This window comes from Schistocerca serialis, chromosome 3 (assembly GCF_023864345.2).
Source record: "Schistocerca serialis cubense isolate TAMUIC-IGC-003099 chromosome 3, iqSchSeri2.2, whole genome shotgun sequence".
NCBI lineage: Eukaryota > Metazoa > Arthropoda > Insecta > Orthoptera > Acrididae > Schistocerca > Schistocerca serialis.
Window position 1 is genome coordinate 546,144,301 of NC_064640.1, and position 26,172 is coordinate 546,170,472.

Genomic DNA, 26,172 nt, shown 5'->3' on the forward strand with positions numbered 1-26,172 from the left:
GAAATATAACAACCCTTATCATCAAAAGAAAATCTTGAATAAAAGTTATTATCACCAGATATTGAATAATAAAAAAGACGAAAAGAATAAGAAGCCGTTAAACCAGTAGAAAAGAAATAAAGAAAAAAAATCAAACAATTAATTCATCTTAAACAAACCATTTCAAGAATTAAATCCTTTGAATAAAAACCTGCTAAAAATAATATACCACACAAAGAAAAACTAGAAACATTAAAACAAATTGAAGTTAAAGGCATAAAATTAACAATTGAACCTATAAAACGAATATCCTGAGAATCCTTTAAATTATGAATTATTGAACCTGCACACTTAAACAATAAAGCCTGAAATAAAGCATGAGCTAATAAATGAAAAAATGCAAGTTTTGGATAACCCATAAACCAAAATTCTTATTATTAAACCAAGTTGTCTTAAAGTAGAAAGAGCAATAATTTTCTTCAAATCAAATTCAAAATTTGCTCCCAAACCAGCCATAAACATAGTTATACAACCAATTAAAAGTAAGAATCAACCGCAATGATAAGTATCTAATATTGGTCTGAAACGAATTAATAAATAAACCCCAGCAGTAACAAGAGTAGAAGAATGAACCAAAGCAGAAACAGGAGTAGGGACAGCCATAGCAGCAGGAAGTCAAGAAGAAAAGAGAATTTGAGCTCTTTTAGTTATAGCTGCTAAAACAATTAATATAGTAATAAGCTTTATTTCAAAAGAATTAGAAATATAATCATAATAATAAATATAATTTCAACCACCAAAATTCAATATTCAAGCAATAGAAATTAAAATAGCAACATCACCAATACGATTAGAAAGTGCAGTTAACATACCCACACTATAACAATTCACATTTTGATAATAAATAACTAAACAATAAGAAACTAAACCTAAACCATCCCATCCCAATAAAATTCGAATCAAATTAGGACTGATAATTAAAAAACCTATAGAAAGAATAAATATTAAAACAATAATAATAAAACGATTTATATTTTTTCTCCCGACATATAATCCTCTCTATAATAAATAACAAAAGAAGAAATATACATAACAAAAGACATAAAAAAAGAGACATTCAATCCAAAATTGAAGTCATAACAACCATAGAACCATTTAAATTAAAAAGTTCTCATTCAACAAAAACTCTATAATCAATTATTAAATAATAAACACCCAAAATAAAAATTATAGTTGTAGAAAAAATAAAGAGAAAACCTCAAAGAACAAATAGAAAACAAATTCACAGTCTAAGATGAAAAATTCATCTCATTGATTCCACAAGACAACATTTTTAATTAAAATACTTAAGCAACCTAAACAAAAAAAATACTCTCCCTTTAAACAAAGAATATTTAAAGGCAATCAATGTAAAAGTGTAAGATGATATTCACGAAAATAACCAAGAGAACAAGTATAAACACCAGAATAATCATTACCATGCTGAGAATAAGAATACATATATAAAGTATAAACAGCTCTAAAAAAAGACAAAAAAAATGTAAGCAAAAAATCTAAAAGAAGATCAAGATATAATTCTATTTAATAATCTAACTTCACCTACCAAATATGAAAAAGGAGGAGCAGCTATATTAGAAGATCTCAAAAGGAATCATCCTAAAGCCATTCTTGGTATCAAATTAATTATACCCTTGTTAATTAATAATGTTCGTCTACCTAAACACTCATAAATAATATTAGATAACCAAATAAACCAGAAGAACACAAACCATGACCAACCATTAAAGAAAGAGAACCCATACAACCTCATCAATTCATAGTTATCAATCCTCCAATAACCATTCTTATATGAGCAACAGAAGAATATGCAATTAAAGACTTTAAATCAACCTGACGGAAACAAATAAATCTAACAATAACCCCACCAGATAAACCTAAAGACAATGAAAAAAAATTAAACTTGAAACCCAAATAAGAAATAACCTTCATAAAACGAAAAATACCGTAACCACCTAACTTTAATAAAACACCAGCAAGAATCATTCTACCTGATATAGGAGCCTCAACATGGGCCTTAGGAAGCCACAAATGAACCAAAAATATCGGCATCTTAACTAAAAAAGCAAGAATTATAAACACATAAAATATAAAATAATAAGAACCAAAATCAACCAATAAAGGAAAATATAAAGTATTGGAAAAATCATAAACCTTAAATAACACTAATAATAAAGGCAATCTAGCAACCAGAGTATAAAAAATTAAATAAACACCAGCCTGCAACCGTTCAAGTTGATAGCCTCAACCCAAAATCAAAAGTAAAGTAGGAACCAATCTAGCCTAAAAAAAAATATAAAAAGAAAGAAGACTCAATCTAGTAAACAAACCATAAAGCATAATCATTTAAATTAAGACTATAAAGACAAAAAAATGAGAATGATAAGAACTTAAATAAACTGAACCTCTAGCAGTAATTATTAAGGAACAAATTCAAAAACTAAGCAGAATCAAAGTAAAAGAAAAATAATCAATACCAAAATAATATCTAGTCATATTCAAATCTGCATATGAATAAACACAAATCATAAAAACAAAACTAGACAGAAACATTAAAGAATGAACCAACCATCAACAATTATTGACCAAACAAAGAGGGATCAAAAAAATAGTTATAAATAAATACTTTAACATAAAGATAAACCAAAAGAATTTAAAAAAATCATTCCCATGAGATCGAATTGTTGAAACTAAAATAGAAAGACCTAAAGCACCTTCACAAACAGAAAAAAACAAAAAATAACAGGAAAAAAATAATCATAATCAAACTCAATAAGAAAAACAATAACCAATATAAATAAAGAAAGAACAATATATTCTAATCTCAAAAGAACCATTAATAAATGCTTACGTTTAGAAGAAAAAACATAAACAATAGCAAAATAAATCAATAAAGAAGTAAAGACAGTGATTATAAACATTAGTTTTAATAGTTTAAAAAGATCGCCGGTCTTGTAAACCGAAAATAAGTCCAGCCCCCACTTTTAAAACTTCAGAGGTGGAAAAGCTTTCCATCATCGGTCCCCAAAAACGATATTTTTAATAAACTAACCCCTGAAATGATCAAAATAATAATTATATCGCTATCAAACGTAATAAATATTAATTTTATTAAATTAAGACACCCAATATCAATAATGCTTTTCTTTATCCTACAAACTTTTCTAGTTGGACTAATAACCGGAACAATAATGGAAAGATATTGATTATCATATATTTTATTTTTAACGTTTCTTGGTGGTATATTAGTTCTATTTATTTATATTACGAGAATTGCATCAAACGAAATATTTCAACCTAAATCAATTACGATAATTATTACCTTAACAATATGAATATTTATCTTATCAACATTAATTATTTTAGATATAACAATATTTACAGACTTTTTCAAAAATACTGAAACTATAAATATTGATAATTCAATCAATTATCAAGAAATAACAATATCTTAAAAAAACTATATAATAGACCAACATTCATTATCACAATAATAGTAATAATTTATTTGTTTTTAGCACTATTAGCGGTTGTTAAAATCACCAACATTAACCATGGGCCTATTTGTAAAATAAGATAATTTACTAATGAATAAACCCTTACGATTGAGACATCCTTTAATTAAAATCATTAATAACTCTTTAGTTGATTTACCTGCACCAACAAATATTTCATTTTCATGGAATTTTGGGTCCCTACTAGGGTTATGTTTGGTAATTCAAATTGTAACTGGACTATTTTTACATCAAATATTGAAATAGCATTTAGTAGTGTAGTTCACATCTGCCGAGACGTAAATAATGGCTGAATTATTCGAACCTTACATGCAAATGGAGCTTCTATATTTTTTATTTGTATTTATTTACATGTCGGACGAGGAATTTACTATGGATCTTACTTATACATACACACCTGAATAATTGGTACAGTAATCTTATTCTTAGTTACAGCAACTGCATTTATAGGATACGTTTAATCTTGAGGTCAAATATCATTCTGAGGTGTGACAGTAATTACTAATTTATTATCAGCAATTCCGTATTTAGGAACAGATTTAGTTCAATGAGTATGAGAAGGATTTGCTGTTGATAATGCAACATTAAATCGATTCTTTACATTCCATTTTGTACTACCGTTTATTATTGCTGCAATGGCAGCAATTCATTTATTCTTCCTCCACCAAACAGGGTCTAATAACCCCTTAGGCCTAAATATAGATATTGAAAAAATCCCATTTCACCCATACTTTACTTTCAAGGACTCTATTACATTTGTATTAATAACATCATTATTAATTATACTGTGCTTGATTAATCCTTACCTCCTGGGAGATCCAGATAATTTTGTACCTGCCAACCCATTAGTAGCCCCCGTCCATATTCACCCAGAATGATATTTCTTATTTGCATATGCAATTCTACGATCAATCCCTAATAAACTAGGAGGTGTTATTGCATTATTCTTATCAATTAGAATCTTAATAATTTTACCATTTTATAATAAAACACCATTCCGAGGTATTCAATTCTATCCTATCAATCAGATTTTATTCTGAATTATAGTAGTAGTTGTATGCTTATTAACATGAATTGGAAAACGACCTGTTGAAGATCCTTACATTATAACAGGACAAATCTTAACAATTATCTACTTTACATACTTCTTAATTAATGTACATGTTGCAAACGCATGAGGTAAACTAATTAAGGAATAAAAAGTTAATTAGCTTAGGAAAAGCATATGTTTTGAAAACATAAAACTAGAAGTTTAACTTTTCTATTAACTTTTCTTAAAAAATTTCACTAAATAAATGAAATAAATAAAATCTTTACACCAACAAAGAAATTTAAAAAATTTAAGGTAATGGCAAAAAACTTTTTCAAGCTAAGTACATTAACTTATCATAACGAAAACGTGGTAATGTCCCACGAACTCAAATAAAACCAAAGGACATAACAGCAAGCTTAATAAAAAATATAAAAGAATAAAAGTCACCACCTAAAAAAATTAAAGCTAATAATAATCTTATAAAAACAATTCAAGTATACTCAGCTAAAAAAATTAAAGTAAAACCACCTGCACCATATTCAATATTAAAACCTGAAACTAACTCAGACTCACCTTCGGCAAAGTCAAAAGGAGTACGGTTAGTCTCAGCTAAACAAGAAGCAAAACAAGCTAAAGCAAAAGGAAAAGAAATAATAATAAATCAACAATAAAGCTGATAATTTATAAAATCAAACATGTTAAAACTACCAATTAAAATAATTAAAGATAATAAAATTAAAGCCAAACTAACTTCGTATGAAATTGTTTGAGCAACAGAACGAAGAGAACCTAGTAAAGAATAATTTGAATTAGAAGACCAACCAGCAATTACAACAGTATAAACACCTAATCTAGTACAACATAAAAAAAACAAAAATCCATAAGAAAAAGAACACATATAAGTTAAGAAAGGAAAAATCACTCAAACAGCCAAGGAAATTATTAAATTAAAAACAGGAGAAAAGTAATAAAGTAAATAATTAGATATAAAAGAAATTGGCTGCTCCTTACAAGTTAACTTGATAGCTTCACTAAAGGGTTGAGGAATTCCAACAAAACCTACCTTACTTGGACCCTTTCGAATTTGCATGTTACCTAAAACCTTATGCCCTAATAAAGTTAAAAAAGCAACACTAATTAAAACACAAATAACTAATAAAAGAAAATTCAAAATAAACATAAATAAATCATAAAGTATCAATACCATTTGTAGAAAAAATCTACATAAATGAATTCTAAATTGAACACATTAATCTGTCAAAATTAGTAATTTAATTAGTATTAATCAATAAAATGAAAAATATTTCAACCATATGGTCCTTTCATACTAATAAGAATGAATAATCTTCGGATAGAAACCGACCTGGCTCACGCCGGTCTGAACTCAGATCATGTAAGAATTTAAAGGTCGAACAGACCTAATTACTGGGCTACTGCACCCAAAATTTTTCTTAATCTAACATCGAGGTCGCAATCTGCTTTGTCGATATGAGCTCTGACAAACAATTACGCTGTTATCCCTAAGGTAACTTAATCTTATGATCATAAATTATGGATCAAAACAACAAACATAAATAAATGATAAAATAATGAAGAGTTTATTTATTCTTCATGTCACCCCAACAAAAAATCATTAAATATAGAAAGACAAACAAAAAACTATATAAAAATAAAATGTTAAGCTCTATAGGGTCTTCTCGTCCTAAAGAAAAATTTAAGCCTTTTGACTCAAAAGTTAAATTCAAAAATTTATTAAGAGACAGTTGATTTCTCGTCAAGCCATTCATTCCAGCCACTAATTAAGAGACTAATGATTATGCTACCTTTGCACGGTCAAAATACCGCGGCTCTTTAAAAATCTGCTCAGTGAGCAGGCCACACTTCAAAGTATTTTCAAGAGGACATGTCTTTGATAAACAGGTGGAAATTATATACAAATAAATATACTAATTCTATCATTATTACAAAAATTTTAAAATTAAATTTATAATCTTAATAAAAGACCTAAAATAATAATAAAATCAAAAATAAAAATAATAAACTAAAATGTAATCTTAGAGATAGCTGGTTTAAAGCTTACTATTATATTTTATAATACAAATTATAGGTTATTAACTTCAAAACTTATCCCTTAAAGAATAAATAAGTTAATATTTATAACTAAAAAATTAAATAAAAACAAATAACTTCAAAAAATTAAATATTTTCTTAAGAAATTAGATATCTTGGGAAACGATTAACATCTCATTTCTATAAATAATTTAATAATAATTATGATACATTAACTATAAATTATTTATAAATCAACCCAAATCGAGACAAGTAAAGTAAATACTAAAATTTTGATAAACCCTGATACAAAAGGTACAATAAAAAAATTTACTTTTAAAAATTTAAAATAATATTTCATAAAACAATTACATTACCAATAAACTGTAATCTAAAAAATCAATTCTACAAAATATACTAAGACAAAATTCGACAAAATTATTTTTATTAAATAATTAAATAAAAAAAATAAATATAATAAAATAAATAATCAACATATCCTGATATGCACAGAAAAATTTTCAGTGTATATGAAACACTTTACTAATAAGTTATATCTTGAAACTCTTCCTAGATACACTTTCCAGTACATCTACTATGTTACGACTTATCTCATCTAAATTGAAGCTAAATTAAAATAATAAAATAGAATAATCAATAATGAGAGCGACGGGCGATGTGTACACATCTCTGAGGCGATATCAGTTAAATTAAATAAATTAAATTACTATCAAATCCACCTTCATTAATAGTATTTCACCATCAAATCCGTTATAAACAAAAATCTATTGTAACTCACCTCCTCTTAACTATAAGCTGCACCTTGACCTGAAATATTTTATAAATATAAATCTTGAGAATTATAACTCTAAAAAGATTCTCTGATAACGGAGATATACAAACAAATAAATTAAGTAGAGTAAATCGTGTATTATCAATCACGGGGTAGGTTCCTCTGAATGGAATGAGATACCGCCAAATTCTTTGGGTTTAAAGACCTTAACTAATAGTACCCTGGTAAATATAATTAACATTTAAAATAATAGGGTATCTAATCCTAGTTTATTATTCAAATTTCACGGATTCATAAAAAGAGCTATAAATAAATTTTAACATTTCACCTTACAAATTAATATTTTAACCCTAAAAATATAAACAACTGTTTTAACCAATAATATTTACCTCAAAATGATATTTGACCTCAAGGTAAAATGTATCCTATAAATGCAGTTGCTATAACTAAGAAAAGGATTACTGTACCAATTATTCAGGTGTGTATGTAAATGTAAGATCCATAGTAAATTCCTCGTCCGACATGTAAATAAATACAAATAAAAAATATAGAAGCTCCATTTGCATGTAAGGTTCGAATAATTCAGCCATTATTTATGTCTCGGCAGATGTGAACTACACTACTAAATGCTCTTTCAATATTTGATGTATAATGTATAGCTAAAAATAGTCCAGTTACAATTTGAATTACCAAACATAACCCTAGTAGGGACCCAAAAGTCCATCAAAATGAAATATTTGTTGGTGCAGGTAAATCAACTCAAGAGTTATTAATGATTTTAATTAAAGGATGTCTCAATCGAAAGGGTTTATTCATTAGTAAATTGTCTTATTTAACGAATAGGCCCCTGGTTAATGTTTGTGATTTTAACAACTTCTAGTAGTACTAAAAATAAATATATTATCATTATTATTGTGATAATGAATGTTGGTCTATTATATAGTTTTTCTAAAGATATTGTTATTTCTTGATAATTGATTGAATTATCAATATTTATAGTTTCAGTATTTTTGAAAAAGTCTATAAATGTTATATCTAAAATAAATAATGTTGATATGATAAATATTCATATTGTTAAGGTAATAATTATCGTAATTGATTTAGGTTGAAATATTTCGTTTGATGAAATTCTCGTAATATAAATAAATAGAACTAATATACCACCAAGAAACGTTAAAAATAAAATATATGATAATCAATATCTTTCCATTATTGTTCCTGTTATTAGTCCAACTAGAAAAGTTTGTAGGATAATGGAAAGGATTATTGATATTGGGTGTCTTAATTTAATAAAATTAATATTTATTACGTTTGATAGCGATATAATTATTATTTTGATCATTTCAGGGGTTAGTTTATTAAAAATATCGGTTTTGCGGACCGACGATGGAAAGCTTTTCCACCTCTGAAGTTTTAAAAGTGGGGGCTGGACTTATTTCCGGTTTACAAGACCATCGTTTTTTTTTAAACTTTTAAACTAATGTTTATGTTCTCTGTGTTTACTTCTTTATTGATTTATGTTGCTGGTGTTTATGTATTTTATTCTAAATGTAAGCATTTATTAATGGTTCTTTTGAGATTAGAATATATTGTTCTTTCTTTATTTATATTGGTTATTGTTTTTCTCATTGAGTTTGATTATGATTATTTTTTTCCTGTTATTTTTTGGTTTTTTCTGTTTGTGAAGGTGAATTAGGTCTTTCTGTTTTAGTTTCAATAATTCGTTCTCATGGGAATGATTTTTTTAATTGTTTTGGTTTATCTTTATGTTAAAGTATTTATTTATAACTATTTTTTTGATCCCTCTTTGTTTGGTCAATAATTGTTGATGGTTGGTTCATTCTTTAATGTTTCTGTCAAGTTTTGTTTTTATGATTTGTGTTTATTCATATGCAGATTTGAATATGACTAGATATTATTTTGGTATTGATTTTTTTCTTTTACTTTGATTCTGCTTAGTTTTTGAATTTGTTCCTTAATAATTACTGCTAGAGGTTCAGTTTATTTAAGTTCTTATCATTCTAATTTTTTTGTCTTTATAGTCTTAATTTTAATGATTATGCTTTATTGTTCGTTTGCTAGATTGAGTCTTCTTTCTCTTTATTTTTTTTTTTGATGCTAGATTGCTTCCTACTTTACTTTTGATTTTGGGTTGAGGCTATCAACCTGAACGGTTGCAAGCTGGTGTTTATTTAATTTTTTATACTCTGCTTGCTAGATTGCCTTTATTATTAGTGTATTTAAGGTTTATTATTTTTCTAATACTTTATATTTTCCTTTATTGGTTGATTTTGGTTCTTATTATTTTATATTTAATGTGTTTATAATTCTTGCTTTTTTAGTTAAGATGCCGATATTTTTGGTTCATTTGTGGCTTCCTAAGGCCCATGTTGAGGCCCCTATTTCAGGTAGAATGATTCTTGCTGGTGTATTATTAAAGTTAGGTGGTTACGGTATTTTTCGTGTTATGAAGGTTATTTCTTATTTGGGTTTAAAGTTTAATTATTTTTGATAGTCTTTAGGTTTATCTGGTGGGGTTATTGTTAGATTTATTTGTTTTCGTCAGGTTGATTTAAAGTCTTTAATTGCATATTCTTCTGTTGCTCATATAGGAATGGTTATTGTAGGATTGATAACAATGAATTGATGAGGTTGTATGGGTTCTCTTTCTTTAATGGTTCATCATGGTTAGTGTTCTTCTGGTTTATTTTGTTTATCTAATATTATTTATGAGCGTTTAGGTAGACGAAGATTATTATTTAACAAGGGTATAATTAATTTGATACCAAGAATGGCTTTATGATGATTCCTTTTGAGATCTTCTAATATAGCTGCTCCTCCTTCTTTAAATTTGGTAGGTGAACTTAGATTATTAAATAGAAATATATCTTGATCTTCTTTTAGATATTTTGCTTTAATTTTTTTGTCTTTTTTTAGAGCTGTTTATAATTTATATATGTTTTCCTCAGCATGGTAATTATTATTCTGGTGTTTATACTTGTTCTCTTGGTTATTTTCGTGAATATCATCCTTTACTTTTACATTGATTGCTTTTAAATATTCTTTGTTTAAACGGAGAGTATTTTTTTTGTTAAGGTTGCTTGATTATTTTAATTAAAAATGTTGTTTTGTGGAGTCAGTGATATGAAGTTTTCATCTTAGGCCATGAATTGGTTTTCTATTTGTTCTTTGAGATTGTTTCTTTATTTTTTTCTAGAACTATAATTTTTATTTTGGGTTTTTAATATTTAATAATTGATTATAGAGTTTTTGTTGAATGAGAACTTTTTAATTTAAATGGTTCTATGGTTGTTATGACTTTAATTTTGGATTGAATTTCTCTTATATTTATGTCTTTTGTTATGTATATTTCTTCTTTGGTTATTTATTATAGAGAGGATTATATGTCGGGAGAAAAAAATATAAATCGTTTTATTATTATTGTTTTAATATTTATTCTTTCTATAGGTTTTTTAATTATCAGTCCTAATTTGATTAGAATTTTATTGGGATGGGATGGTTTAGGTTTAGTTTCTTATTGTTTAGTTATTTATTATCAAAATGTGAGATCTTATAGTGCGGGTATGTGAACTGCACTTTCCAGTCGTATTGGTGATGTTGCTATTTTAATTTCTGTTGCTTGAATATTGAATTTTGGTGGTTGAAATTATATTTATAATTATGATTTTATTTCTAATTCTATTGAAATAAAGCTAATTACTATATTAATTGTTTTAGCAGCTATAACTAAAAGAGCTCAAATTCCCTGTTACTTCTTGACTTCCTGCTGCTATGGCTGCCCCTACTCCTGTTTCTGCTTTGGTTCATTCTTCTACTCTTGTTACTGATGGGATTCATTTATTAATTAGTTTCAGACCAATATTAGATACTTATAATTGTGGTTGATTCTTACTTTTAATTGGTTGTATAACTATGTTTATGGCTGGTTTGGGAGCAAATTTTGAATTTGATTTAAAGAAAATTATTGCTCTTTCTACTTTAAGACAACTTGGTTTAATAATAAGAATTTTGGCTATGGGTTATCCAAAACTTGCATTTTTTCATTTATTAGCTCATGCTTTATTTAAGGCTTTATTGTTTATGTGTGCAGGTTCAATAATTCATAATTTAAAGGATTTTCAGGATATTCGTTTTACAGGTTCAATTGTTAATTTTATGCCTTTAACTTCAGTTTGTTTTAATGTTTCTAGTTTGTCTTTGTGTGGTATACCATTTTTAGCAGGTTTTTAGTCAATGGATTTAATTCTTGAAATGGTTTGATTAAGATGAATTAATTGTTTGATTTTTTTTCTTTATTTCTTTTCTACTGGTTTAACTGCTTCTTATTCTTTTCGTCTTTTTTATTATTCAATATCTGGTGATAATAATTTTTATTCTACATTTTCTTTTGATGATAAGGGTTATTATATTTCTTTTGGTATAATTGGTTTATTGTTTGTTGCAGTTTTTGATAGTAGTCTTTTGTCTTGGTTAATTTTTCCTGTTCCTCATGTGATTGCCTTGCCTTATTATTTAAAGTTTTTAACTATTACTGTAGTTGTTTTGGGTGCTTATTTCTAATTTTGATTTTTCTCAAAATTTATTTTCTTTAAGTGTACTTTCTTTTGTCAGATTTGCTGGTTCTATGTGGTTTATACCTTTTATTTCGACTAAGTTTATTAGATATTTTCCTTTAAAATTGGGTTATTGTACATCTAAATCATTTGATTATGGTTGAGGTGAATTATTTGGTGGTCAAGGTTTGTATAGACTATTTATTTATTTAATTAGTTATATACAAGGTTGATATGATTCTAATTTTAAGATGTATCTTTTAACTTTTATTATTTTAATATTTATTTTGGTGGTACTATTTTTCGTTTACTTAAATAGCTTATAATTAGAGCGTGACACTGAAGATGTTAAGGAGGTATTTTTACCTTTAGGTATTTATAAATATACATATATTATTTTTACAGTGAAAATGTAATGTTTTATTTAAACTATATAAAGTTTAGAAATGTAAACGGAGTTTAACCGCTAATATAAAAAGTTAGCAGCTTTGATATTGGCTTTACATTTCCTTAATTGGAACTTTACAGTTCAATTATATTATTAACAGTAATACGCCTCTTTTTGGCTTCAATTAATAAAAATAAACTTATGTTTAACTACAACCCTTTATTCTGCTCATTGTAAGGCTCCTTGATTTCATTCAAGGTATAGTCCACCTAATAATACTATAATAAAAAATATTGTTGATACTGTTCAGATTATAATGTCTGAAGTTTTAAAAATAATTACAATTGGGAGGATTAGTGCGATTTCAACATCAAAAATTAAGAAAATTACTGCAATTAAGAAGAATCGAAGTGATAATGGTATTCGTGCTGATCTTTTTCGGTCAAATCCACACTCAAATGGTGATCTTTTTTCTCGGTCATTAATTAATTTTTTTGATAATGTTGTTGCAAGGATTATAACAATTATTGGAATAATAAATCTAATATAAATTCTTGTAGATAAAATTAGGATTGTTTTTCTAGATTTATATCAAGCTTTTTGATTGGAAGTCAAATGTGCTATTTATACTAGAAAAACAATCATCTACCTCATCAATAAATAGAAATGTATAAGAATAATCATACTATGTCTACAAAGTGTCAGTATCATGCTGCTGCTTCAAATCCAAAGTGGTGTCTTGGTGAGAAGTGGTTTATTGAATGTCGAAGTAGACATGTTGATAAGAAAACTGTTCTGATAATTACATGTAGACCATGGAATCCTGTTGCAACAAAGAATGTTGATCGATAAACTGCGTTTGCAATGGTGAAGGGTGCTTCTCAATATTCGTATGCTTGAAGTATAGTGAAGTATAGTCCTAGTAGTACTTTGAAGAATAGTCCTTGTAATGCTTGAGTATGATTAGATTCTATTAAACTGTGATGTGCTCATGTTACTGTTACTCCTGATGCTAAAAGAATAGCTGTATTAAGTAATGGAATTTGTATAGGATTAAAAGGTTGATTTCCTATTGGGGGTCATAAGATCCCTAGTTCAATAGTGGGTGCTAGTCTTCTTCTAAAAAATGCTCAGAAAAATGAAACAAAGAATAGTACTTCTGATGCAATAAATAAAATTATTCCTCATCGTAATCCAATTGATTCAAATCCCATATGTAGTCCTTGGTATGTTCCTTCTCGTACTACATCTCCTCATAATTGAATTATAGTTATTAGGGTAATTCCAAATCCGATTATAAATAAGTTAATGTTAAATAGGTGAATTCATTTTGCTACTCCTGATACAATACTATTGCTCCAATTGCTTCTGTTAATGGTCAAGGTTTGTAGTGTACTAAGTGGAATGGGTGGCTTGAGTGAGTTGTTAACATAAGTTTAGTATACTTCTTTAGAATATAAAGTTCTAAAAATTGAGAAAACATAGGCTTGAATTATTGCTACTGCTGATTCTAGAATTAACAGAAGTATTTGTCCAATAATTAATAGTGACATTAAGGTTATTGCTATAGATGGTCCTGTATTTCCTAGTACTGTTAATAGTAAGTGTCCTGCAATTATATTTGCTGCTAGTCGTACGGCTAGTGTACCTGGTCGAATGACATTTCTAATTGTTTCCATTAATACTATAAATGATATTAATGCAGGTGGTGTTCCTTGGGGGACAAGGTGTGTAAATATGTGATTGGTATGATTAATTCATCCAAATAACATAAATCTTAATCATATAGGTAGAGCGATTGCAAATGCTAATGCTAAATGTCTTGTTCTAGTAAACATGTAGGGGAATAATGCTATGAAATTATTAAATAGTATAATAATAAAGATTGAAATGAAGATGAATGTTGTTCCATTAAATGATTTTGGTCCTAGTAGTGTTTTAAATTCATTGTGTAAGGGTAAGTTTACTTTATTTCAAATAATATTAATTCGTGATGGTGTAAGTCAAAATATTGATGAGATTAATAATAATCCTAAGAATGTTCTAGTTCAATTTAATGATAAATTGAAGATATTAGTTGATGGATCAAATGTTGAAAATTATTTTGTTATCATTTTCAATTCAAGTCCTTTATATCAATTCTTCTTTTTCCTGCTCTTTTAATTAGATTTGGTTTAAATGAGAAAAAGTTTATTTGATTAAATAAAATTAATGTAGTCGAAAATATAATAAATAGGAAGAATCAATTGAGAGGGGATATTTGAGGGATTTGGATTAAATTTCCCCATCAGAAGTAGTCGTTAATTTACTATTTTATGGTTTAAGAGACCATTACTTACTTTCAGTCATCTGATGTATTTCAAGGTGTACTAATTATTTAGTTATTTTAGATTGACACTCTAATGTTATATATTTTAACTAACTCCTTAGATTATCTTAGATAATCATTTGATAAATAAGTTTACTGAAGTTCTTTCAATTACATTTGGTATGAATCTGTGGTTTGCTCCACAAATTTCTGAGCATTGTCCAAAGAACAGTCCTGGTCGCTTTATTGTAAATGTTCCTTGGTTTAGTCGGCCCGGCGTTGCGTCAATTTTAACCCCTAAAGCAGGTACTGCTCATGAGTGTAGAACGTCTGATGCTCTTGTTAATACTCGTACTTCCGTATTTATTGGTAGAATTGTTCGGTTATCTACATATAGAAGTCGAAAACCGTCGTTTCCTAGGTCTTGTTCTGTTGTTATATAAGTGTCGAATTCCACATCTATAAAGACAGAATATTCATATCTTCAGTATCATTGTCGTTCAATTGTGTTAATTGTGATTATTGCGTCTACTGAATCATCAAGTAAATATAGTAGTCATAATGATGGGAGTGCAATAAAAATTAGAGTAATTGCTGGTAGTGCTGTTCAGATTGTTTCAATTAAATGTCCATGAAGTATGTTTCGGTTTGTATAGGCAATGAATAATATGTAACTTAGGGCATAACCTACAATTACTGTAATTAATAATAATACGACCATAGTATGATCATGGAAGAATGATAGTTGCTCCATTAATGGTGAAGCTCCATCTTGAAGGGATAAATTTGATCATGTTGCCATTAATGAATTTTTCTAATAAAAGGTCAAACCTTTATTTGTACAGCTTAAATCTACTGCACTAATCTGCCATATTAGAATCTAGAAATTAATGGTAGTTCTGAGTAACTGTGTTCTGCAGGTGGATTATTTTGTAGTCATTCTGTTGATCTTCTTATATTAGCTCTAAATATGATTGCCCGGTTTGTAACCATTCTTTCTCATATAATTACAATGAATATAATGATTCCTACAATAGAAATTGTAGACCCAATTCTTGATACTACATTTCATGATGTATATGCATCTGGATAGTCTGAATATCGTCGTGGTATTCCTGCTAGTCCTAGGAAGTGTTGAGGGACGAATGTTAAGTTTACTCCAATAAATATAATTGTAAATTGGATTTTTAATCATGTGTTATTTATAGTTAATCCTGTAAATAATGGGTATCATTGAATAACACCTCCTATGATTGCAAATACTGCTCCTATGGATAACACATAATGGCAGTGAGCTACTACATAATATGTATAATGTAATATGATGTCAAGTGATGAATTTGCTAATACTAATCCTGTTAATCCACCAATTGTGAATAGAAAAATAAATGCTAAAGCTCATAATAGCGGGGGACTGAATTTGAATTTAGATCCATATAGTGTAGCTAATCATCTGAATACCTTAATTCCTGTAGGTACAGCAATAATTATTGTTGCTGATGTAAAGTATGCTCGTGTGTCAACATCTATTCCTACTGTGAATATGTGATGTGCTCATACAATAAATCCCATTAGTCCAATTGATAATATAGCATAAATTATACCTAATGTTTCAAATGATTCAATTTTTCCTCTTTCTTGACATACAATGTGAGAAATAATTCCAAATCCTGGCAGAATTAAAATGTAAACTTCTGGGTGTCCAAAGAATCAGAATAGGTGTTGATAGAATTGGGTCACCCCCTCCTGCAGGGTCAAAGAATGATGTATTTAAATTTCGATCTGTTAATAGTATAGTAATAGCCCCTGCTAATACTGGAAGCGATAAAAGGAGGAGAAGGCCTGTAATAGCTACAGATCAGACAAATAAAGGTGTTTGATCTAGAGTTATACTTTTTGATCGTATATTAATTGCTGTTGTAATGAAGTATACTGCACCAAGAATAGATGATACACCTGCTAAGTGAAGTGAAAAAATAGCTAGGTCTACAGATGCCCCCTCATGTGCGATAGCTCCTGCAAGAGGAGGGTAAACTGTTCATCCTGTACCACCACCATTATCTACTATAGAAGATGTAAGAAGAAGGGTTAGTGAAGGCAGTAGTAATCAAAAACTTATATTATTTATTCGTGGGAACGCTATATCTGGTGCACCAATTATTAATGGTACTAGTCAATTACCAAATCCACCAATTATAATAGGTATTACTATAAAAAAAATTATTACAAATGCGTGGGCTGTAATAATGACATTATAATTTTGGTCATCTCCAATTAGAGATCCTGGTTGACCAAGTTCAGCACGAATAAGTATTCTTATTGATGTTCCTACTATTCCTGCTCATGCTCCATATAAGAAGTATAAAGTACCAATAACCTTATGGTTTGTTGAGAATAATCATTTTTGCGGTCAGATGGCTGAATTTAAGGTGCTAGACTGTAAATCTACTTATGAGATGTTTCTCTCTTACCATGCTTAAGGCCTTATATTCAATTATGATTCTACACTACAATTCTAGAGGTGTAAAATTTTACTAAGGCCTAAAAAATTATTCTTTTAATTATAACTTTGAAGGTTATTAGTGTGGTTAACTTAAGTCCTTAGTATAATGAGATTAAGGTTGATGATGAGATTAATCCTATGTTGAAATTATTACTGTTATAGGAAGAATAATTCTTGATTTTTGAGACTTTATTTTTATAGATCTTGAATTTTCTGTGTATGACATAATGAGGGCTGAGAATCTAATACGTATATAATAATAAAGTGTAATTGTAGTTAATACAACCATAATTGTCATAATAGTTGTTATGTTATTTTCTATCAATGACTGTATTACAATTCATTTTGGTAAAAATCCAAGGAATGGTGGTAAACCACCTAGGGATAAAAGAGATAAAAATATTATGAATTTAATTTCAGTTTTTATATTTCTGGCTCAATAAATTTGGTTTATAAGAAATTGATTTATTTGATTAAATAATAAGACCATAATTAATCTTAATAGTGAGTAAATAATAAACTATAGTTCTCAAATGTTTTCTCTAACTGTTAGGGATCTGATTATTCACCCAAAATGTCTAATTGAGGAATATGCTCGAAGTTGTCGTAGAGATGTTTGATTTAAACCACATATTTCCCCAATAATAATTCTTAGAATGATAATTGTTCAAATGAAAGTTCTTAGTTGAATACAATAAGATAATACCATTATTGGGGCAATTTTTTGTCATGTTATTAGTGTTAAACAGTTATTTCATCTGAAAGCTCCTATTACTTCTGGAAATGAGAAATGAAAGGGTGCAGCCCCGATCTTTAATAATAGTCTAGATCTAATTATTATTGATTGAATAAATTCTGTTTCTCATCCTATTGGATACTTTATTTAAATCACCAAAATTGAAAATAATATTATTGTCGATGCTATTGCTTGGACAATAAAATATTTAATTGATGATTCATTTATTATTATATTTTTAATTCTTGTTAGGAGTGGAATAAATGAAAGTAAGTTGATCTCAAGTCCTATTCAAACCCCAAATCAAGAGTTTGATGATATGGATAGGATCGTTCCTATCATTAATGTTGATAGGAAGAGAAGTTTTGTAGAGTTGTTGGTCATTAAAAAGGAGAGGATTGATACCTCTATAAATGGGGTATGAACCCATTAGCTTGTTTAGCTTACCTTTATACATTAAGGTGTATGATGCATGTTAGTTTTTGATACTAAAGGAGGTAGTTTAATTCTGTCTTATGTAATTTTTAATGAAGGTAATTTTATTTACTTGATTTACCCTATCAGGGTAACCCTTTAGTCAGGCACTTCTTTTATATATAATATATAAATTAAAATTTTTTTTTGAATTATGTTTATATATTATTTTGGTTACTTCTGATTAATTTATCTCAGTTAGGATAATTTCAATATATATTATATTTAATAAATAATTTATATTAATATATTACATTTAATTAAATTTAAATGCCTATAACGTTATTTTATAATTATTAAATGATTATTTTAATACATTTATTTACCTAGGATTAAAGCTACTTATGTTTTTACCTTAAAATAGGTTATTATATTATAAATTATATAATAACATGTAAATTAATATTAAATATTATTATAATTGGATATAATAAATATAATCAATATTATTAAATATAAAATTTTATGTTTATATAAATAATTATATTAATTATATTAATATAATTTAATATATTTTCTATAATTAGATTATGTAACTAATTAATATTTAAGTTAACTTAATATAAAGTTAATTTTATATTAATACCATATTGCATTAATTTACATAATTATACAAAATATATTTATTATATTATTTACTCCTTCTTCATTGATAGTGAAAAGAAAGATTAAATAAGAAAGAATATAATACATTTAGTGGTATACACGTTCCATATTTATCTTTATTTACATATAATAGAGAAGTAGTTGTGGTCATTCGAGGGTGCGTTCCTTTTTTTGTCATTTTTTGTGTTTTTTCATTTTTTTTCTTTAAATATTTGAATCTTTTATTTTTTCTTATTTTTATAAATTTTTAAATTTCTTATTTTGTTTCCAAAAGTTTTATATTTGCTTATTTATTCACTTTTTCTTTGTATTAGATGTAAGTTTTGTTAAACTAAATGTTCTATTTGCAGTAATTTGATTTAATTATCAAGTGATTTTGGATTTAGCAATTGATATATATCGGCATAATTCGTGCCAGCAACCGCGGTTATACGATTGATACAAGTGAATATTATTGGTTAATACAGTTGTTCATATTTTTAGGGTTAAAATATAAATTTGTAAGGTGAAATGTTAAAATTCATTTATAGCTCTTTTTATGAATCCATGACATTTGAATAATAAACTAGGATTAGATACCCTATTATGTCAAATGTTAATTATATTTACCAGGGTACTATTAGTTAAAGTATATAACATTAGAGTGTCAATCTAATATAACTAAATAATTAGTACACCTTGAAATACATCAGATGACCGAAAGTACGTAATGGTCTCTTAAACCAAAAAATTGTAAATTAACGACTACTTCTGATGGGGAAATTTAATCCAAATCCCTCAAATATCCCCTCTCATATGATTCTCCCAATTTATTATATTTTCGACTACATTAATTTTATTTAATCAAATAAACTTTTTCTCATTTAAACCAAATCTTATTAAATGAGCAGAAAAAAGAACAATTGATATAAAGAACTTGAATTGAAAATGATAACAAACATATTTTGAACATTTGATCCATCAACTAATATCTTCAATTTATCATTAAATTGAACTAGAACATTCTTAGGATTATTATTAATCCCATCAATATTTTGACTTACACCATCACGAATTAATATTATTTGAAATAAAGTAAACTTAACCTTACACAATGAATTTAAAACACTACTAGGACCAAAATCATTTAATAGAACAACATTCATCTTCATTTCAATTTTTATTATAATACTATTTAATAATTTCATAGCATTATTCCCCTACATCTTTACTAGAACAAGTCATTTAGCATTAACATTTGCAATCGCTCTACCAATGTGATTAAGATTTATGTTATTTGAATGAATTAATCATACCAATCACATATTTACACACCTTGTCCCCAAGGAACACCACCTGCATTAATATCATTTATAGTATTAATTGAAACAATTAGAAATGTCATTCGACCAGGTACGCTAGCAGTACGACTAGCAGCAAATATAATTGCAGGACACTTACTATTAACATTACTAGGAAATACAGGACCATCTATAGCAATAAACTTAATTTCACTATTAATTATTGGACAAATACTTCTGTTAATTCTAGAATCAGCAGTAGCAATAATTCAAGCCTATGTTTTCTCAATTTTAAGAAATTTATACTCTAGAGAAGTATACTAAACTTATGTTAACACCTCACTCAAACCACCCATTCCACTTAGTAGATTACAGACCTTGACCATTAACAGGAGCAATTGGAGCAATAGTTCTAGTATCAGGATTAGCAAAATGATTTCACCTATTTAACATTAACTTATTTATAATCGGATTTGGAATTACCCTAATAACTATAATCCAATGATGACGAGATGTAGTACGAGAAGGAACATACCAAGGACTACATACGGGATTTGTATCAATTGGATTACGATGAGGAATAATTTTATTTATTGCATCAGAGGTACTATTCTTTGTTTCATTTTTCTGAGCATTTTTTAGAAGAAGACTAGCACCCACTATTGAACTAGGGATATTATGACCCCCAATAGGAATTCAACCTTTTAATCCTATACAAATTCCATTATTTAATACAGATATTCTTATAGCATCAGGAGTAACAGTAACATGAGCACATCATAGTTTAATAGAATCTAATCTTACTCAAGCATTACAAGGACAATTCTTCACAGTACTACTAGGACTATACTTCACTATACTTCAAGCATACGAATATTGAGAAGCACCCTTCACCATTGCAGACGCAGTTTATGGATCAACATTCTTTGTTGCAACAGGATTCCAACGTCTACATGTAATTATCGGAACAATTTTCTTATCAACATGTCTACTTCGACATTCAATGAACCAATTCTCACCAACACACCACTTTGGTTTTGAAGCAGCAGCATGATACTGACACTTTGTAGACGTAGTATGATTATTCTTATACATTTCTATTTATTGATGAGGTAGATAATTGTTTTTCTAGTATAATTAGTACATTTGACTTCCAATCAAAAAGCTTGATATAAATCAAGAAAAACAATCCTAATTTTATCTACAAGAATCTTTATTAGATCTATTATTCTAATAATTGAAATAATCCTTGCAACAACATTATCAAAAAAATTAATTAATGACCGAGAAAAAAGATCACCATTTGAGTGTGGATTTGACCCAAAAATATCAGCACGAATACCATTCTCATTTCGATTCTTCTCAATTGCAGTAATTTTCTTAATTTTTGATGTAGAAATCGCACTAATCCTCCCAATTGTAATTATTTTTAAAACTTCAGACATTATAATCTGAACAGCATCAACAATATTTTTTATTATAGTACTATTAGGTGGACTATACCATGAATGAAATCAAGGAGCCTTACAATGAGCAGAATAAAGGGTTGTAGTTAAACATAACATTTGGGTTGCATTAAAAAAGTATTGATATAATCAATCAACCTTAAATAGAATAAGAAGCGAAGTATTGAAGTCAGTTTCGACCATAGCCAAAATTCTTATTATTAAACCAAGTTGTCTTAAAGTAGGAAGAGCAATAATTTTCTTGAAATAAAACCACCAAAATAAATATTCAAAAAATAAAAGTTATAAGATAAATCTTAAAATTAGAATCATATCAACCTTGTATATAAATAATTAAATAAATAAATAGTCTATACAAACCTTGACCACCAAATATTCACCTCAACCATACTCAAATGATTTAGATGAATAATAACCCAATAATAATAACCCGCCATGAACATAGTTAAACAACCAATTAAAAGTAAGAACCACAATTATAAGTATCTAATATTGGTCTGAAACGAATTTATAAATAAACCCCAGCAGTAACAAGAGTAGAAGAATGAACCAAAGCAGAAACAGGAGTAGGGGCAGCCATAGCAGCAGGAAGTCAAGAAGAAAAGGGAATTTGAACTCATTTAGTTATAGCTGCTAAAACAATTAATATAGTAATAGGCTTTATTTCAAAAGAATTAGAAATAAAATCATAATAATAAATATAATTTCAACCACCAAAACTCAATATCCAAGCAATAGAAATTAAAATAGCAACATCATCAATATGATTAGAAAGTGCAGTTAACATACCCGCTCTATAAGATTTCACATTTTGATAATAAATAACTAAACAATAAGAAACTAAACCTAAACCATCCCATCCCAATAAAATTCTAATGAAATTAGGACTGATAATTAAAAAACCTATAGAAAGAATAAATATTAAAACAATAATAATAAAACGATTTATATTTTTTCTCCCGACATATAATCCTCTCTATAATAAATAACCAAAGAAGAAATATACATAACAAAAGACATAAAAATAAGAGACATTCAAACCAAAATTAAAGTCATAACAACCATAGAACAATTTAAATTGAAAAGTTCTCATTCAACAAAAACTCTATAGTCAATTATTAAATAATAAATACCCAAAATAAAAGTTATAGTTGTAGAAAAAAATAAAGAAAAAAACTCAAAGAACAAATAGAAAACAAATTCACGGCGTAAGATGAAAAATTAATATCATTGATTCCACAAAACAACATTTTTAATTAAAATACTTAAGCAACCTAAACAAAAAAAATATTCTCCCTTTAAACAAAGAATATTTAAAGGCAATCAATGTAAAACTAAAAGATGAGATTCACGAAAATAACCAAGAGAACAAGTATAAACACCAGAATAACAATTACCATGCTGAGAATAAGAATACATATATAAAGTATAAACAGCTCTAAAAAAAGACAAAAAATTGAACCAAAAAATCTAAAAGAAGATCAAGATATAATTCTATTTAATAATCTAACTTCACCTACCAAATTTAAAAAAGGAGGAGCAGCTATATAAGAAGATCTCAAATGGAATCATCATAAAGCCATTCTTGGTATCAAATTAATTGTACCCTTGTTAATTAATAATCATCGTCTACCTAAACGCTCGTAAATAATATTAGATAAACAAAATAAACCAGAAGAACACAAACCATGGCCAATCATTAAAGAAAGAGAACCCATACACCCTCATCAATTCATAGTTATCAATCCTCCAATAACCATCTTATATGAGCAACAGAAGAATATGCAATTAAAGACTTTAAATCAACCTGACGAAAACAAATAAATCTAACGATAACCCCACCAGATAAACCTAAAGACAATCAAAAATAATTAAACTTTAAACCCAAATAAGAAATAAGCTTCATAATACGAAAAATACCGTAACCACCTAACTTTAATAAAACACCAGCAAGAATCATTCTACCTGAAATAGGGGCCTCAACATGGGCCTTAGGAAAGTCGTGTAAAGTTAGCACCCCTTTTTCGAGAAATATACATTTTTTTCACAGTTCTTGATTGATGTAGCATAATTCTAGAGTTCTTTGTACAAAATTTCAATAGTTCTGCAGAATTTAGCGACGAAAACAACAATACTCGAAAAAATTTTCGTATCTAAAATGTTCTTTGGCACTTTCCGCAAAATGTAAATAAGTACAAGAGTTCTGAGCACAGTTCTGAACAGAAGTCCAAGAGTTCTTTCGAAAATCCAAGTAACATTTTTTTGTGCAGCTAATAGTTTACGAGATAATTGCATTTTAATGAGAAAATCTTTTCACTTACTGTGAAGTTGGCACCCTTTTTTTCAGAAATATATATTTTTTTCAGAGTTCTTGATAGATATGGCATAGTTCTAGAGTTCTTTGTACAAAATTTCAATAGTTCTGCAGAATTTAGCGAAGAAAACAACAAAATTCGAAAAAATTTTCGTATCGAAAACATTTTTTGTCAATTTTCGCAAAAATTAAACTTGTACAACAATTCTGAGGACAGTTCTGAACAGAACCCTAAGAGCTCTATCGAAAATCTCAACAACATTTTTCTATGGCGATAATGGTTTGAGATAAATTGATTTAATATGGGACACACTTTCTTTACGGAAAATATAAATATATTCATACAACAGTTCTGATGACAGTTCTGGACACCACGTGAAGAGTTCTATCGAAAATCCTTGTGAAATTTTTTTGTGCAGGTAATAGTTTAAGAGGTAATTGCAACTTAATTAAGAATTCCATAAGAGCTCCTACTGTGAAGCTGGCACCCTTTTTTTCACAAATGTATACTTTTTTCAGATTTCTTGATAGATATGCCATAGTTCTAGAGTTCTTTGTACAAAATTTCAATAGTTCTGCAGAATTTAGTGACGAAAACAACAACACCCGGAAAAATTTTCGTATTGAAAATGTTCTTTGGCAATTTCCGCAAAATGTAAATAAGTACAAGAGTTCTGAGCACAGTTCTGAACAGAGCTCCAAGAGTTCTTTCGAAAATCCAAGTAACATTTTTTTGTGCAGCTAATAGTTTACGAGAAAAAATGCAATTTAAGGAGAAAATCTTTTCACTTACTGTGATGTTGGCACCCTTTTTTTCAGAAATATATATTTTTTTCAGAGTTCTTGATAGATATGGCATAGTTCTAGAGTTCTTTGTACAAAATTTCAATAGTTCTGCAGAATTTAGCGACGAAAACAATATTCGACTAAATTTTCGTATCGAAAATATTCTTCGTCAATTTTCGCAAATTGTAAATAAGTACAACAGTTCTGAGCACAGTTCTGAACAGAGCTCCAAGAGTTCTATCGAAAACCCAAGTAACATTTTTTTGTGCAGCTAATAGTTTACGAGAAAAAATGCAATTTAAGGAGAAAATCTTTTCACTTACTGTGAAGTTGGCACCCTTTTTTTCTCAAATGTATACTTTTTTCAGATTTCTTGATAGATATGCCATAGTTCTAGAGTTCTTTGTACAAAATTTCAATAGTTCTGCAGAATTTAGCGACGAAAACAATATTAGAAAAAATTTTCGTATCGAGAACACTCTTCGTCAATTTTCGCAAATTGTAAATAAGTACAACAGTTCTGACCACAGTTCTGAACAGAACTCCAAGAGTTCTATCGAAACCCCAAGTAACATTTTTTTGTGCAGCTAATAGTTTACGAGATAATTGCAATTTAAGGAGAAAATCTTTCCACTTACTGTGAAGTTGGCACCCTTTTTTTCACAAATGTATATTATTTTCAGAGTTCTTGATAGATATGCCATAGATCTAGAGTTCTTTGTACAAAATTTCAATAGTTCTGCAGAATTTAGCGACGAAAACAATATTCGAAAAATTTTTCGTATCGAAAACATTTTTTGTAAATTTTCGCAAAAATTAAACTTGTAAAACAGTTCTGAGGACAGTTCTGAACAGAAACCGAAGAGCTCTATCGAAAATCCCAACAACATTTTTCTATGGCGATAACGGTTTGAGATAAATTGATTTAATATGGGACACACTTTCTTTACGGAAAATAGAAATATATTCGTACAACAGTTCTGATGACAGTTCTGGACAGAACCCCAATAGTTCTATCGAATATCCTAATTACAATTTTTTGTGCAGCTAACACGTTACGAGATAATTGCAATTTAAGGAGGGAATCTCTTCACTTACTGTGAAGCTGGAACCCTTTTCTTCAGAAAGATATATTTTTTCAGAGTTCTTGATAGAAATATCATAGTTCTAGAGTTATTTGTACAAAATTGGAATAGTCCTGCAGAATTTAGCGAGAAAAACAACAATACTCGAAAAATTTTTCTTATCGAATACATTCTTTGTCAATTTTCGCAAAAAGTAAATTCGTACAACAGTTCTGAACAGAACACC

General features: G+C 27.9%; 1 long non-coding RNA gene across 2 annotated transcripts in view; it reads left to right on the forward strand.

Annotated features, from left to right (window-relative positions):
* The window catches only part of LOC126470435 (uncharacterized), a 53,872-nt gene that overhangs the window by 18,155 nt on the left and 9,545 nt on the right, over positions 1-26,172 (forward strand). Inside the window, exon 1 of one of the 2 annotated variants that reach the window (XR_007586196.1) lies at positions 5,912-5,991. The exons of the other annotated variant lie outside the window; for it this stretch is intronic. This is a non-coding gene — a long non-coding RNA (uncharacterized LOC126470435). Of the gene's footprint in view, positions 1-5,911; positions 5,992-26,172 lie in introns of those variants that run through there. 2 annotated transcript variants of the gene reach the window in all.